General features: G+C 47.5%; 1 protein-coding gene across 2 annotated transcripts in view; it reads left to right on the top strand.

Moving 5' to 3' along the window:
• The first annotated feature begins 4,903 nt into the window (after window positions 1-4,903).
• LOC126526352 (uncharacterized) overlaps window positions 4,904-14,589 on the top strand; it is a 57,464-nt gene continuing 47,778 nt past the window's right edge. For both annotated transcript variants that reach the window (XM_050174250.3, XM_072289679.1), the window contains exon 1: window positions 4,904-4,965. The gene's annotated coding sequence lies outside the window, so the exon portion shown is untranslated. The remainder of the gene's footprint in view (window positions 4,966-14,589) is intronic.

Raw genomic sequence — 14,589 nt, 5'->3', positions numbered from 1 at the left:
CTCACATAACACAAGGTCTGGTAAAAACACGCAGGGGATAGAACCATCGACAACTTTCGAGAAACTTCCGATACATGCAGGCAACTGGGCGATAACACTTCACTGGGCGATAACATCAGTTAGAAGGTGAAATGTGGCCGCCCGATAAAGATATACAAGTACGCGTTCCAATATTCTCTCACCGAATCAAACAACTAGCCCGCCAGACTCCTTTAACTAAATTACGAAGCGCGGTGTCACATGCGCAGAGGAAAACATGAACAGATTTCGCTCGATAAGCCCGGAAATTCACTACCAAAATGTTACCGTGAGGTATTGCGGTAGCATCAGCGAGCACCATCGTGTATCTCGCTTCAACGCGAGCAAAACGTCGAAAGCACAGGGCATATGAAGCTACCGGCACTATACTGTAGCGAAGTGACGCAGCCGTTAGATACTTGACGCATCAACTCACCAGGGAGACGGAAGAAGAATGGGGATGAGTTCTGGCAGTGGCAAGTCCAAATTCACAGGTACGACGACGAGAGTAGCATTTCAATAACTAAGTTTATTCACTTGAGATTTACTTTAAGTTAACACTGTATAAAAATATTTACAAACGGAACGATGTCATACCCGTCGTCGTCGGCCTGCCTGACCGGCCTGGTCTCCCCTGGTGAAGTTGCGCCGTGTCTGCTGCTGTCTACTTGCTCACTCAAAAACTACTCGAACTCTCCTTAAATAAGTTTACACAGCATCCAAGAGACACTTTTATCCACCAATGGGTTACTTCGTTACTCCGACCAATCAGGCAAGCCGACATCATCCAATGAGCGGCAGAGTTCAAGGGGTCAAGAAATGGTCGCGTCAACACTCCTTACACAAAAGCACTCGGACCATAACTAATCGGCTTTTGACAGCCGAGCGTGGGACGAAGACGCGTCAGGTGCACGTGTGACGTCAGGCGCGGCGGCCGGGCGGTCAGTACCTGCCCGCGGCGCCGTCGCGGTTATTTGGGGTACAAAGGTTGCCCCCGCGTCGAGGAGCCCACAAAATTCCCCGAAAGTAAACAAAGAGGCCCGCGCTATACACTTTTCGCGACACCTCCCCCCTACGAAAAAGAGTGTCCCACTCGTTAAAAGCATTACTACAAAACCAAATTAACAAATTAAACACGTACATTTAGGGATTGGTATAAAAACTGAAGTATCGGTAAGGAAGATTTAACATCACATAAAACAAAACAAAACAAGTTTTAACACAATGGAAACAAAATGCACAAGACAAGAAACATAAAAGTTCATTCACGCGCGCTACACAATAAAATTAACAATGAAGATTTTTCGCTCGCGCTGTGATACACATCAGTGTCTGTGTCGTAAGCAGTGATAGTTCTCGGATCGGCCTCGTTGTGGAATGTCCTCCAGTTAAATGTACTCCAATTGGAGTAAAGTTCAATCCCGTCCGGGTTTTTGTCTTGTCGTCCACGATCACTAGTCCACGTCTCACACACACGATCACACGCGGCATGCCTCTGATCACCACGCGAACTACATTGATGCACTACGCGAGGAACACAACACATTTTCTTTGGACATTCGTTATCAGATTCGCTGTCTGCGTCGTCATCATCCGAGCACTGTCTGACGTTGCACGGTTCTAACCGCGCAACATTAGAAGCGTCGCGTTTTTTGCCGGTTTGGTTCAGCAACATCTGCGGAGGCTCCATTCGGTGGGCCACTTTCTTGGCGTTTTGGGTTCCGCGTTGAGTTCCTTGGCCTACCTGAAGTAGAGGCTCATATTTGGAGCTTACGAAGGGGGCGATACTGGCTGGCTTTTTGGGGGCGAGCGGCTGTTTCTGACAGTCAGGGCAGGATAGGACGTACTTGTTGACGTGGCCAAACATCTTGGGCCAGAAGTAACGGCGGCGAACTTTCCCCCCGGTGCGCCTGACGTCGAGGTGGCCCGCCGAGCTATCGACATGACAGTGCCGTAACACCTCCGACCTCAAACACCCTGGGACAACGAGTGTCATGCGACCTTCTTGAAAGCCTTTCGCTCTTCTATACAACACACCGTCGATCAATCGAAAGCTTCGTGCCGTTCTTTTCGTTCTTCTGACAACGGGCGCACTCGGCTGCTCTAGGTGCTGTATTATTTCTTGCATCCAGGAATCCTCTCTCTGCCTTTCGCCGATGTCCACATGATCCAGCACGAGCAACGGTAATGGATTTTCTTCGCTTGCTGGTGCGGAATCATGGGGAAGTCGGGAAAGCAAGCCGGAGTTGCTCTGCTCAAAGTTAGAGCGCTGCCGTAGCTCTGCGTCAGTCCCATTCTCTCGGAAAGACGATGCGAGGGGCTGACTTTTCGCCAAACTGCCAAATGGTCGGCCGGGCGGGTCCCCTTCGCTTGGTCGTCCAGGCTGCTCATCCCGACCGCCGCGCTGCTCGTTCCATTGGGGTCCGTTTTCGCGGAACCGTTGCCGGCACTGGGGTGCGATGTGGCCGATGCGGTCGCATAGCAGGCAGCGTGGTCGCTCGTCGTCGTCACAGGAACTTCTCGCTGGGCAGGGCATTGCAGGGCGACGTACATCTTCTTCAATAGCCTTCAGGCGGTCGAATAATGAGGCCATAGAGGCCGCGATCGCCCTCAAGTCCCTGTCGCGGTCGGTGGCCTCTCGCGTGCAGTGACGCTCTGCCGCAGCGCAGGTGGCGAGACATGTCGGAGGCGGCTGCATTGTTGCTCCAGCGGGTGTCACTCCGGCGGCAGGTGCCGAGGTGTATGGGTAGCACGACTGCTGGCCGGCAGAGAAATAGGTGCCGGTCGCTTCTGGTTGCGACGCACGCACCATCAAAAAAGCTGCCCAATCAATTCGGCGTAAAATTTCGAGGAAAGCAGAGCAGCTGTCCGGGTTTGCAATAAGAATTTTTTCCAGCACGTCCGGACGCAATCCGCGCCCGAGGTGCCGCATCCGCTCCTCTTCCGTCATAGACGGATTAGCTCTGGCGCACAGCTGCAGAACATCATAGTAATAATCTTCGGGAGATTCTGATGGCAGCTGCGTTCGGTTTTGTAGCCGCAAATATGCGATCTCAACTGAGTGGCGACTTGTGAAAGACGTTTTTAAGAGCGTCGTCCACTCTTTCCATGTATTAGGGGCACCCGTTAAAATTTGCGTGGTGTGCCACTTTTTTGAATTGCCCTCTAATGCCAAATATAAAAATTTTACTTTCGTCCCTTCATCCCAGTTGTTGAGGGAGGCTACGTATTCGTAGCAAAGCAGCCACTCGGATATTGACTCTTCTGGTGTGCCTTTAAATACTGGCGGTCCGATGAAAGGTTCCGCTTGAGGGGTGGACATGGTAGCGAGGACAGTAGGGGGTTCGGTCATAGTCGAGCTGTTAGAGCTAGGTTCTTCGGGTTTGTTGTCACGGCCCATGATATTAGAGCGTGGACTTCGGTACCCAGCACACTCCACCACTTTGTAGCGAAGTGACGCAGCCGTTAGATACTTGACGCATCAACTCACCAGGGAGACGGAAGAAGAATGGGGATGAGTTCTGGCAGGGGCAAGTCCAAATTCACAGGTACGACGACGAGAGTAGCATTTCAATAACTAAGTTTATTCACTTGAGATTTACTTTAAGTTAACACTGTATAAAAATATTTACAAACGGAACGATGTCATACCCGTCGTCGTCGGCCTGCCTGACCGGCCTGGTCTCCCCTGGTGAAGTTGCGCCGTGTCTGCTGCTATCTACTTGCTCACTCAAAAACTACTCGAACTCTCCTTAAATAAGTTTACACAGCATCCAAGAGACACTTTTCTCCACCAATGGGTTACTTCGTTACTCCGACCAATCAGGCAAGCCGACATCATCCAATGAGCGGCAGAGTTCAAGGGGTCAAGAAATGGTCGCGTCAACACTCCTTACACAAAAGCACTCGGACCATAACTAATCGGCTTTTGACAGCCGAGCGTGGGACGAAGACGCGTCAGGTGCACGTGTGACGTCAGGCGCGGCGGCCGGGCGGTCAGTACCTGCCCGCGGCGCCGTCGCGGTTATTTGGGGTACAAAGGTTGCCCCCGCGTCGAGGAGCCCACAAAATTCCCCGAAAGTAAGCAAAGAGGCCCGCGCTATACACTTTTCGCGACAATACTGACTCCGCAAGCATCGCAGATCGCTTGCGACATATGGCGCCCGCATGGCCACGCCCTAAGGAGCAGCCGACGGCGAAGGACGGCCCCTTCCCTTGCCTCACCCACACGACTCGCCTGTGACAAGAGAGGGCGCGCTTTCGGACCGCCTTCCTGGCTCGCACACGCGAGACTGAACCCATTGAGCCGCGTTCGTTGGCTCAACCTCGCTCGCTTTCACTCGCACATGCAGCATACGGCGCCCAGTTACAATTTTATCACTCTTGGACTTTATACGGAACCTCACGGCAGTGGGGACAGCAGAAATACGCCTGGAGTGTCCATATAATTGACATAGTAATAAAATAAAAATACAAATTCAGAAATAGAACTTGCATAAATATTCTAAACTACACAAGCGCAGTACTCGTTCCTGAAAACATAGGGTGTATATACGTTCGGCAATAAAGGTCCTGTATAAACTTGAAACGTTATTGTATGTTATAAAATTTTCTGTAGATTATAATATTACAAAACACAGTTTTCCCAATGCACGGAAATATTGCGATCCCTTTGTAGAAGTAAAGGCGATATGAGACCTTGCATTAAACCTGGGATACAATAAAATGGCAGGTTTTTTTTAGATGAATATATTGTAAGCATGGAAGCATCTCGCCACAAAGCCGCGTGCTCCTCGGCAACAATGATTTTCTTATGCCCACGGACGTCATAGTACAGGTGTTCTTTTCCTTTGTATCCTTTTGCGTTTTCACAAGGCATGTAGTTTTCTATAAGTGTCTGTATCGGAATACGTTGTGATGTCGCCTCTGGTACGCCTGTGTGCTCCCGTAAGTACTGATTCTTGGAGCCGTGGTTTTTCCCTATCTATATTCGGTGTGCATTCAACATGACTGATGTTGAGGTATTTAAAGCGATTGAAAGCTTACAATAACTGAACTTCTCAATACAGAATCGCCGTATTCAATTTCTGGCTTCCAGTGGTCTTAGCGATGGGCGTTAGCACAACATATGTCATATGGCGATTACAGCGTCGCTGGCTAGAATAATTGAAGCTGGTATTGCATTGCTAAAGATTGGAAAGTTTGTTCAGCAACACATGGTAACCTTCTCTATCAGGCCAGTGTATGAAACCCTGCAACGTTTTCAGGTCATGGATGTTGATGCTTGTCATAGGGATACTGACGCTCGAGAAAGCAGGATTAAGTTCGGTTTATTTTGCGTATTAACAGGCATTAGGCCAATAACAGGGAAATAACGTAAGCAAACACGAATTTTAGTCAAAGGCGCCATGACAGCAAAATGAGATAAAAGCTAATAGTCCATAAAAGCTCTAAGTCGTATTACACACGCACGCAGTCCGCTGGTGTGAATGAATTCTTCCCTGCCAGTGGCAAACTGGCTTTCTTTTTCTTCGGGTTCATTTGTTTTGTGTCGTCAACTCCCCAGCACCAAACCTCAGTCCCTCTGTCCCGGTCCCAGCCAGCTGTTCATTTGGTTCTCAGAGAAATGACTGCTTATGGAGATGAGTCATTATCTTGAGAATGATAGCGACGAACTTATTCGGAATGACCGAGGAGTCCTGTTTTCTCACTTCCAATGTTTTTGCAACTCACCAAAATGCACATGGCCCTATAAGGACGTGGATACTATAACGCCCACACGTACTTCTCCTTGAAGCACAGGAGGAGGAGGAGCAATAAACTTTATTTGTGCACAGCAGATTTGAGACCTAGGCAGGTTCATTGAAGAATAATGGTGTGCCGTACGGCGTAGACGGACGGTTAGTCCCTTACGTCTAACACAATAACCCTGTAATTTGTGCGCGATGGCGGGTAGTTTCTTGCATAACACAACGGAACTAGGCGCTTCGGTGACCTTATCAAACACGGTGATACCCTCCAGCAATTGATTTTCTTGTGTCACCAGATGACATTGCTGAAAACGTAGAGCAAGATCATATTTTCCAATACAGCGAAGGTTATGGTCTGTCCTCTCTACATTCCAACAAATGATGTTTGTATGTATACTAAGTGCCTAAAAAGCCCCAAAAGAAACTAAACTCACCAATCAATCACTTTAAATTTTATCACAAAATGTTGCAAAGTTATCTTCAAAAGTAATCACGTATGGCATCGAAATTTAAGATGTAGCGTAAGCTTTCGTTCTAATGCTAGAGAATTGTATTTCGACTTGTCCATGTGTATAGTGCTGGCACTATTAGCAAACAGACAAACCTAACCCGCTGGATTTACTGTGCCACTCCAAATGCAATATTTGAAAATGATGTGTCACTGAAATGTGCAAACACACAAACAATGTTTCAGCTAAGGCGCTGCAAGCATTAGGAAAGGTTCCGTCGTATCCGTGCGTTTTGCTGCATGAGTTTCTGTGCCTTTACCTGCTGCATGCCGCAGTCACATGTTTAATGGAGCGATAAATGGTGCATCTAGAATGAACTTGGAAATATTCAACCGCATACTCCTTTTTTATTATCCGTTGCTGCCACCCAAGCAAGAATAATGAAAACTAAGGATGTTAAGAAGTAAAAGCTTTATACCCAATATAAAAGTATTCGTAAGTTTTCCATACGTCTGCCTATGACATATTTATTACTTTTTTTGATATTTTTATAATAGTACACATAATGTAAGGAAGGCATTGCGTAATGGCTTAATACGATTGCATCAACGGAAAGCAAGCGTTATCCAATAAGGCAAAAAGATGACATCACATCAAAAAATTATTCGCACAATAGCACGCAACATAAAACTAACATACGAAAAAGTACGACAGCGAAGATAATACTAAAGGTTCACGAATATCAATGCACGACATCGTAGGATTACAAAGGTGAAAACTGCAATGTTAGTTGCTGCATCGCCGCAAGTCGAAGTAGGATCAAAAATAAGTATATAGGCTGGCCTCAGTTCAACTCTGCTATGTATAATAAGCTATTAGTTCACAGACAATGAATTATGTGTTAAGCCACACATTATTTGTTTACATAAATAAATTAATAATCATGCCACCACTACACGCTACGACACTACAAATTAAATAGGTTAGCATATAGAAAGGTGCACTGAAGTAATAGCACGAGAATACTAGACGTTTTATGCGATAATACGTTCTAAGGCGAGTACGAGGCAGGACTGAGAAAAATGTCTGGTATATATCTGGTCGCATTTCCTGCAACACGTGCAAAGAGAGCAAATGCGAAACTTTGACATCTCGCGCGGTATCAATTCGACGGCCGTGTTCACGAGCACCAGAGCCACCAGCTCCAACTCGCAACAGCCCGGCGATCGTGCCCGACTACACTTTTCACCTGGGGAAGGCGCCAAATGGAACGGCCGGAGCTACAGCTGCCTGCGGCCACCTACCTGTCGTAATCCAGAAAGTTTGCAAAGCCCTGTTCTGCGTATGCCTATGTATGAAAGAGACGTAATAATAACCTCGTTGCTGACATCGACGTTTGCCTACCAGGCGTTTTCTTGGCGCCGACAGCAAGCTTTCAATTTAAGGGGCACATGCTTGTAAAAAAGTCTCAGTTACGCCCTAAAAGTGAAGCAAATATTGGGAAAGCAAATTTTCAGACAGTGGTCCGTTGTAAGCTTAGTAATATATCAGGTGCATAAACCGCTGCAAACATTCGCTTAGTAACTAAATTAGCCAGCATGTTGTCACGTGAAAACAACACTTGAGGACCACGGACACCCGCTGCCAGAACGCTGGCGTGATGAAGAGCGGCAGAAGCGGGAGAGAGTTGCTTTGTGCTGCCTCTCGTCTAATTGCGAACTAGGCGCGCATGAACAGAGCGCACACGACGCCATTAGCTACCTCGGGTAGCCAACCCGTCCAGTCCACCACAGATTGCCTCCACGATAGCGTGCGCGCTACCACTCAGCTGCCTCGACTGGAGTAGAAGAGGAGAAACCTGCCCCTCCTAAAGCCCCATAAACATCGTAAAATACTGCCACGTTTTGGAGAATGCCGCCTCCTCGCACACTCTGGCCTAGGCCAACGCCGCGTCGCTATTGGCCTAATAGCATCACGTGGGCCTTCGCCCCGTGCATCAGCGCCATTTTTGCTCGAGAAGCGCCTTCGGAGTGGCGAGGAGCGCATGTTGACGCCGTTGCTACGCTCAAGCAGTGTAGGCGGTGCCACGGTCAAGGAGGGAGCGTGAAAAAGAGGAGAAACGAGGAAAAGCGAAGGCGGAGGAGGAGAGTGTCGCTACTTTACGAAGTTTAAGGGGTTTTTGCCCCTCTCCTTTTCGTCTAGGAAGCGGAAATATGCCCCTTCCCATCCCCTTTCGTCATTAAAGGACATAGTGCACACCCGCCACCCTTTTCTCCGTTGCGTGCGTGAGAACGCGCCGATGCATCGAGCCAGCTTCCTTCTCGGCGCGCCCTCGCGTGCCTTCCCTCGCACTTACACCATACGGCGCGCTGCTGCGGCCTTATCACAGTTGGGCTTTCACTGCAATGGCGTCGGCGGAAATTAGTCCCGATTGTTCATATATTTCTTATCGCTATAATAAGCCGTTCCGACTTATTGCACACCGTTGAAAGCAGGTTTTAACCCATAGCACCAGATTAGGCGCTCGTATTCAAATCCATGATCAGAGAAGCTCCTCACATAGCGATGCTTTTTTCCAATTCTTGACCCTATAGCTACATTAAAAGGACTCGCCAAAGCGTCGAGTATTGATGGATATTACAGCTAAGCTGTTCGCACGTTCAGGAGCACTCAAAGACTTCATAGTATATCCTTGAAGGCTCATATGACAGACTGAGCTTTATTTCGAAAATAAAGCGGGCCGTACTTATCAAAGTCAAATTTTATTTGACTTTGATAACCCTTCCTTTGATAACCTTTAACAGCCCTTCAAAAAAATGCAGTTGTCTGGAGCACAGAATACGCGTTTTGAAAGCTTGATAACGGAGAGTCCACTGGCATTATTCAAAAGTTAAGACAGGTTTGCCGAGTAGCTGCGGTGGCGTTTAATTCGGGCAACCGATTCGAACCCAAGAAAGAGCAGTGGGCAATGACACCTACTGCGAGGCTAGGCGAAGTGGTGAAGGGTCGCTATAAAGTATTGTTGTTTGTTTAGGAAAAATATAATACTTGGCTCGTGAATCACGAATTGGCCAGATTACTTTGTTACACGTGTTGTGTGTGGTATGACGTTCTCCGAGACATGATAATCTATCAAGACTATCGTGTCTCATGGAATTAGCGTGTCTATAATGCCCAATGCGATGGGCATTAGAGCAAGGGGCCGACGTTTCGTATTGCCTCCGCAGACACGCGAAGTGGTAATGTCGCAAAACGTGATGCTAAATTAAATCGCACCAAATTTATATTGTTTTAATCACAGCACCACATTTGCAACTGCGTGTTATTCCTAGTGTCCCGCCTCTAACATCTAGCAATGGCTAATAAATATTTGCCCACATTCGACGCAGATGTGTATATCGTGTATGGGGCGCTAGCAATTTAATACATTGAAGGCACGTGCATCATGCGTTACCTTGTCACAACTACTCTCGAGATTTTTGAAAAATGGGCACTTAGGACTATCATGTACGCCATGTTGCAGTTTTCTGTTAGTACACATACCCAGCGGCATATACCCGTGACGCATGTTGTTTACTACACCTAATTGCAGCTAGCAGCAAATTGTATGTTTGGTAACATCAACAGCGCCCATTGTTGTATGTGCAACCATACCGGAGCCAACACATAGGTAACAAACCGAGTTTGTAGACAACTTGTGTCACTGGGTAAGAGGGGTTACGGAAATGCTGCTAATTAGGCAAAGTTCGCAAATAATGCGTAGTAGTAGTAGTATAAAACTTTTATTAAAAAATTACATTCAGGTCCAGTGGGTGGGTCCGTCAGTCCAGGGCCCCACTGGCGATCGCGGCACGCCGGGCTTGGTCGAGAAGGGCCAATTGGTCTTCCCGCACCGTGCTGGCTAGCCACACCTCCCACTGCCTACTGTTGGAGTTTTGCCCCATAAGGGGTGATTGGATTTCTTGTGGCCGACTCTGGCACGACCATGTTATATGGTCAATAGAGGGCCGCCCTCCGCACCAAGGGCAAGTGTTTGGATACCGAGTGGGGTGTATGTGGTGTAGTAGGAGTAGGTGTGGGTATGTACGGGTTTGTAGTCGGCGCCAGTCCCGCATTTGCGCTGAGTCCAAGGATGTGTCTGGAAAGCTATACCGTTGCCTTCCTCGTCTCTGTGCCTCCAAGATATCTTTTGCTGTGATCGGAGATTCTACGAGAGTGCGTTCCGTCGCTCGGATGCTATATTCTCGAGCGATGTGGTCCGCCCTCTCGTTACCCCTCACTCCGGCGTGCGCCGGACACCACGTAATAGCATGGTGTTCCGTTAGATTTCTTCCTAGAATTTTGATGGTGAGTTTGGGCAGGGTGCCTGCCATGAAAATCCGACATGCCGACTGCGAGTCGGTTAGTATTAACGCAGAACGTGCTCTATTTTCAGCGTCACGTATAGCCAGAGCCACCGCAGTAGCCGCTGCTGTGGCCACCGACCCTGTTCTGACTGTTGAGGAAATAGTAGTTTGTTCGTTTGTGGCTACCACAGTGAAAGTTTCGCCATCCCATTTGCACGCGTCCGTGTAATAAACCTCCGGATTTCTACCGAACCTGCGTTCGAGTGTCCTGGCCCGTGCAAGGCGCCGTTGTCTGTGGTATTTCTCGCTCATGTTTTTAGGGATTGGGGACACAGAGAACTGAGCTCGTATGTTCGGTGGGAGGAGTTCTGTTTGGTCGTTACAATGTGCCGGTCTGAGTGGATACCCTAATCGACGGAGAAGTGTCCGACCTTGCTCCGTGGAATTGAGCCTTTCTCGTTGTGCAATCAGTGTTGCAGCCACGAGTTCTTCAAATGTGTTGCTAATACCCATTGCATTAAAAAGGGTCGTGCTAGTGCAAATTGGTAGACCAAGCGCCGCCTTATAAGCTGTGCGTATAAGGGCATTTATTTTAGTTTCCTCTGAGTTTGATACTTTTTGGAAAGGAAGGCCAAAGGTTACACGGCTTATGATAAATGCCTGTACGAGCCTTATCGTCTCTTCCTCCTTGAAGCCTTTTCTGTTTCTTGCTACTCTGTTTATCATCCTAGACACGCTGTTAACCGTTTTCCGGAGATTTGCGATCTTGTGCCCTACTGCTCCATTTTCCTGTATCCATAGTCCGAGTATCCGAACTTTAGATACCTCCTGCATTGTTTTACCTCCCAAAGCAAGCTTTATAGGAAGTCTATCGTCCTTTCATGTATAAGGCGATCTTACTCGGATTAGTTCGGACTTCTCCGGGGAGCAATTCATGCCAGCTTTTGTTACATGATCCTCAACAATGCTAATTGCCTTCTGGAGGATTTCCTGACGTTCCCCTAAAGATCCCTTTGAGGTCCAGAGAGTTGCGTCGTCCGCGTAAATCGCATGTCCTAAGTTTGGGATCCGTTGTAGTTTCACCGCTAGTCCTTTCATCCCTATATTGAAGAGTAGCGGTGAAAGAATTGAACCTTGCGGCGTTCCTCTTTTGGGGGTCTGTAGAACATCTGAGCGGGTGGATCCTAGCCCTATTGTGGCTGTGCGGTTGTCTAGAAAGGATTTTATGTATTCATAAGTGCGCTGTCCGCAGTGCATGTTCGATTGTCCCGTTAAAATGCTTTCGTGCGAGATGGCATCGAAAGCTTTTTTGATATCTAATGCCACTATGAATCTGTCTGCATTTCCTCTCTCTGTGTTTAATACTTCTTCTTTCAGTAGGAGAAACACGTCCTGTACCAACATATGCTGTCTAAAGCCGAACATTGTTTCCGGGAAAAGGTTGCTGTTTTCTATGTACCTAGTGAGTCTCATCTGTATAACCTTTTCAAAAAGCTTACCCAGACATGAGGTAAGGGATATGGGTCGGAGGTTTTCTATGTCCCTCGATTTCCCTGGTTTCGGTATTATAATCATCTCTGCATGCTTCCATGCCTGTGGCATTTGACCTCCTTCAGTCCATACATGTTTGTTAAAAATATATGTTAGCCCTGTTAAAGCATTGAGGCTAAGATTGCGAATCATGGCGTTTGTTATTTTGTCCGGTCCAGGCGCCGTATTTTTCTTGAAAGTTTACGCTGCCGCGAAAACCTCTGCCACCGATATAGAGGCATCTATCTCCTCATTGTTCCCTCCTAAATATGTGGGAGTATCATGGTTTTGCGTGGAATTTGCTCCTATATACATGTCTTCTAGTGTGTCTAGGAGATGGGTGTCAGCGTCTCGAAATTCGCATTCAAGTAATCGCAGATCTCGGTTCGTCGCTGTTTTTGTACTTGCAGGATCTATCATGCTTCTCAAAATGGCCCACGTATTTTTTGTGTGTAAGGTTCCTTGTAGAAATTCACAGAATTGGTGCCAATTATTGTTTTCTAGTGTTTGTGCATAAGCATTAGCCTCCTGTGTTAGTTGAGCTATGCGTATTTTGAGCTTTCTATTTAATCTTTGTCTTTCCCATCGTCTCGTCTGGCTTCTGCGTGCTTCCCATAAATGTATGAGGCGGCTGTCTACCGCTTTTATTTCCGATGTTGTAGCAATCTCCCTCGTTGCTTTTTCGTGTGTTTCGCGTATTTGCTCCACCCAGGTTTCAATATCCTCTGTGAAAATAAGCTGCTCTTGTTTATCTCAATATACAGTCCAGTCTGTAATGCAAGCCCTCCCTAGGGAGCGACGGATTTTGGGGGAATTGATACCTATCGAGACAATGCTATGGTCACTGCCCAAAATTTCCTCCAAATTTGTGCACCGCGTCTCCCCTGGATGGCTCGAGAAAGCTAGATCTGGGGTTGTATCCACCGCTACACTATTGCCTAAACGTGTGTAACACCCCGGTATTATAATGAGTTCTAACCCGTATAGATCTGTCGTCTCAACTAGTGATATTCGCTTCACTGAGTCATTGTTGTAACCCCAGGCAGAGTGTGGTGCATTGAAGTCACCAACCACTAGCAGCTTGTCTTTTCGCTCCATGTCTGATATTGCATAAATTAGTAGGGTATCGAAGCATGGTGCTCGCTCTCGAGGAGGACTGTATATATTTACGATTACAGTCTTGGCTTTATTTCTTTTGCATGGCCACACCGTTAGTATTTGATGCTGTGTGTCGTGCTGTGGCATATACGTGACGTTGAGGGCCAGATCATTTCTCTGAAAGCTGGCGACCCTAGGATAATCAGGATGGGAATACGTCTCATATCCTTTTAGTTGTTGTGTAATTTGCCCAATTTCTTGTAGGCATATAATGTCGGGTAGGACTGGCGCTGACTGTATATGTTGTGCAAGGGCAGCATGTTTGTTACGTAACGTTCGGCAATTCCACTGCCACACCTCAAGGTTTTCAGTGTTTCTGCGTGTCGTGTCAGCCATGAATGGTACTATCGCTATCCGTCGTCTCTATCACTTTAGGACGACGGGTAGGAGCTCCTGGGCTATCATTAATACGTTTTCGTGTGGTTACTTTGATGCAACTTAGGGAGTCGTTTACGTGTCTTTTAAGAGCACGCAATTCTGCGAACATTATCTGTACTTGATGTGTGATTGTTTCCAGCTGCTTGCCTATGGGCTCTTCTGGTGTTGGTGTGGGTTTACTAACATGTGTTGTAGACGCTTCCTTTGTTTTGTTTGCGAGGTCGTCTATTGTTTGCTTAAGGGCAGCCATCTCTTTCTTCAATTCTGCCAGACTGGCTTTAAGTGATCTATTTTCTTCTATAAGTTTCTGATCCGCTACCGATTTGTGATTCGTATGATGTTGTGCAGTGGGAGCTGCAACTTGCGCCCAGCTTACTTTTGGTGCCGCCATTTGTGGTTGGCCAATGGTTTCCCTGGACTGAGGGTGTTGAGGTGTTGCGTTCTTCGTTTTGGACTTCTCTGGTCCCCGCCCGGTTTCTTGACGGTGTACTTCCGGGAAATTTTCCCGGTCGAAGGGATTAGATCCTTCCGTGGTATATCCGTGCTCTTCTTCCTCCGACTCGAACCACCTTTGTTTACGCTTGAGGCTGCGTTCCTTTGATGGCTTCCGTTCTTGGCGTCCTGACGACGGTTCTAGTCGGCGAACCTGTTTTAGACGCTTTCTGCAGCTTCGGTCCCCCGTTAGGTGGGCTCCACCACACGAGGCACATTTCGGGTTACATTCGTGTCCGTCTGCAGGATCTTCCGTTCCACAAATCCTACACACACACAGTTCCGGTTGTGGGCACACATCAGTTCTGTGACCCACCCTTTGACATGTTTTGCAGACTTGCACTGTATTTCGATACGGATAGCAGGCCATTTCGCCTCCCTCGTAGTACACATATCTTGGTACTAGGTTTCAGAAGAATACAATGACGGCACTCTTAGTGTCCCCCAGCATTCGTGCGTGAGCGACTT

Source organism: Dermacentor andersoni, chromosome 8, assembly GCF_023375885.2.
Source record: "Dermacentor andersoni chromosome 8, qqDerAnde1_hic_scaffold, whole genome shotgun sequence".
In the NCBI taxonomy this organism is placed as follows: domain Eukaryota; kingdom Metazoa; phylum Arthropoda; class Arachnida; order Ixodida; family Ixodidae; genus Dermacentor; species Dermacentor andersoni.
Note: the sequence above shows the minus strand (reverse complement) of the source record. Positions and strands in the feature narration are given on the sequence as shown.